The sequence below is a fragment of the Babylonia areolata genome, chromosome 10, assembly GCF_041734735.1.
Source record: "Babylonia areolata isolate BAREFJ2019XMU chromosome 10, ASM4173473v1, whole genome shotgun sequence".
Taxonomy (NCBI): Eukaryota; Metazoa; Mollusca; class Gastropoda; order Neogastropoda; family Buccinidae; genus Babylonia; species Babylonia areolata.
In genome coordinates, this window is record NC_134885.1 from 26133024 (window position 1) to 26135523 (window position 2500).

The following is a 2500-nucleotide window of genomic DNA, read 5'->3' on the forward strand; positions in this document are numbered from 1 at the left end:
CTGTCTTTCTATCGGATTCTCAGCAAAGTTTTTTTGTTTTTGTTTTTGCCTGCGAACCTAACGGCTATCTGCTGCAGCAATATGTGTCTGTAGGTTGTTGTGTTGGTCTTTGTTTGTTTGTTAGTTGTTGTTGCTGTTGTTTTTGTTTGTCAAGATATTGAAAAGTTAAAAAAGCAAAACAAACCAAACATAAAACAACAACAACAACAAAAGCAAAACATAATCCTAACCTTTCTTGTTACAAAGATGAGTATGTGACTTCTAGTGCAGTTTTGCCACAGAGCCACCCCACCCCCACCCCCACCCCCCACCCCCACCCCCTCTCTCCATCCCTTTATCCCTTATCTTCTTCCTTCTGTTCATCGCTTCACTCCCTTTCTGTCTTCCTTCTGTTCATCGCTTCACTCCCTTTCTGTCTTCCTTCTGTTCATCGCTTCACTCCCTTTCTGTCTTCCTTCTGTTCATCGCTTCACTCCCTTTCTGTCTTCCTTCTGTTCATCGCTTCACTCCCTTTCTGTCTTCCTTCTGTTCATCGCTTCACTCCCCTTTCTGTCTTCCTTCTGTTCATCTCTTCACTCCCCTTTCCGTCTTCCTTCTGTTCATCGCTTCACTCCCCTTTCCGTCTTCCTTCTGTTCATCGCTTCACTCCCTTTCCGTCTTCCTTCTGTTCATCGCTTCACTCCCTTTCCGTCTTCCTTCTGTTCATCGCTTCACTCCCTTTCTGTCTTCCTTCTGTTCATCGCTTCACTCCCCTTTCTGTCTTCCTTCTGTTCATCGCTTCACTCCCCTTTCTGTCTTCCTTCTGTTCATCGCTTCACTCCCCTTTCCGTCTTCCTTCTGTTCATCGCTTCACTCCCCTTTCTGTCTTCCTTCTGTTCATCGCTTCACTCCCCTTTCCGTCTTCCTTCTGTTCATCGCTTCACTCCCTTTCTGTCTTCCTTCTGTTCATCGCTTCACTCCCCTTTCTGTCTTCCTTCTGTTCATCGCTTCACTCCCCTTTCTGTCTTCCTTCTGTTCATCGCTTCACTCCCCTTTCTGTCTTCCTTCTGTTCATCGCTTCACTCCCCTTTCTGTCTTCCTTCTGTTCATCGCTTCACTCCCCTTTCCGTCTTCCTTCTGTTCATCGCTTCACTCCCCTTTCTGTCTTCCTTCTGTTCATCGCTTCACTCCCTTTCCGTCTTCCTTGTGTTCATCGCTTCACTCCCTTTCTGTCTTCCTTCTGTTCATCGCTTCACTCCCTTTCCGTCTTCCTTCTGTTCATCGCTTCACTCCCTTTCCGTCTTCCGTCTGTCCTCGTGAAGTATAAGGGACCCAACCCTGAAAATTTGACTGAAGCGATGCAGATAGTTGGTAATCTCATGTTGCATCTGACATCGAAATGCTACATATTGGGCGTGGGGAATCTGACGTCATTCTGGTGAATCCTGTGAATTCTGGTGAATTATGTTTGTGCGTTGGGAATCTGACGTCATTTTGGTGAATCCTGTGAATTCTGGTGAATTATGTTTGTGCGTTGGGAATCTGACGTCATTTAGTGAATCCTGTGAATTCTGGTGAATTATGTTTGTGCGTTGGGAATCTGACGTCATTTGGTGAATCCTGTGAATTCTGGTGAATTATGTTTGTGCGTTGGGAATCTGACGTCATTTGGTGAATCCTGTGAATTCTGGTGAATTATGTTTGTTTGTTCGTAATACAGATTACCTTTCGCTTATTGCATAATTATAAACCCTTCCCCAAACTCTCGAGGTATTCATGTGTTGTTCTGTTTGTTTTTTTTGTTTTTTTTAATGAAGATTACTTTTGCTGATTGTTTATAAACCTATCCTCAAACTCCCAGTATATGCATATGTTTGTGTGCGAATCTTTGAGTGAATGGTTTGTAGTGCTATTGTAAAAGCGCATAGAGCTTCAACAATGTGCGCTGTGGCAATAAAGCACATAAGAATATGTGCTATAAGCAAGTTTCAATGAATAGATAAATAAATAAACTCCTCTTTTGTCTTCCTTCTTTCCTTCCTTCCTTTCTCCCTTCCCTCTTCCTTCCCTTCCTTCTTCGTTCCTTCCTCCCTCCCTCCCTCCCTCCCTTCCGTCCGTCCTTCCGTCCGTCCTTCCTTCCTTCTTCCCTTCCTTCCTTCCTCCTTTCCTTCCTTCTTCGTTCCTTCCTCCCTCCCTTCCTTCCTTCCGTCCGTCCTTCCTTCCTTCCTTCCTTCCTTCCTTCCTTCTTCCCTTCCGTTCCTTCCTTCCTCCCTCCCTCCCTCCCTTCCTTCCGTCCTCCCTTCCTTCCTTCCTCCCTTCTCCTTCCTTCTTCGTTCCTTCCTCCCTCTCTTCCTTCCTTCTTCCTTCCTTCCTTCTTTCCTCCCTCCCTCCCTCCCTCCCTCCCTTCCTTCCTTCTTCGTTCCTTCCTCCCTCTCTTCCTTCCTTCTTCCTTCCTTCCTTCTTTCCTCCCTCCCTCCCTCCCTTCCTTCCTTCCTCCCTTCCTTCCTTCCTCCCTCCCTTC

At 46.0% G+C, this 2500-nt stretch overlaps 1 protein-coding gene across 1 annotated transcript in view; it reads left to right on the forward strand.

Annotated features, from left to right (window-relative positions):
• Positions 1–2500, forward strand: part of LOC143286320 (short transient receptor potential channel 6-like) — a 235553-nt gene that overhangs the window by 217688 nt on the left and 15365 nt on the right. The window lies entirely within an intron of this gene.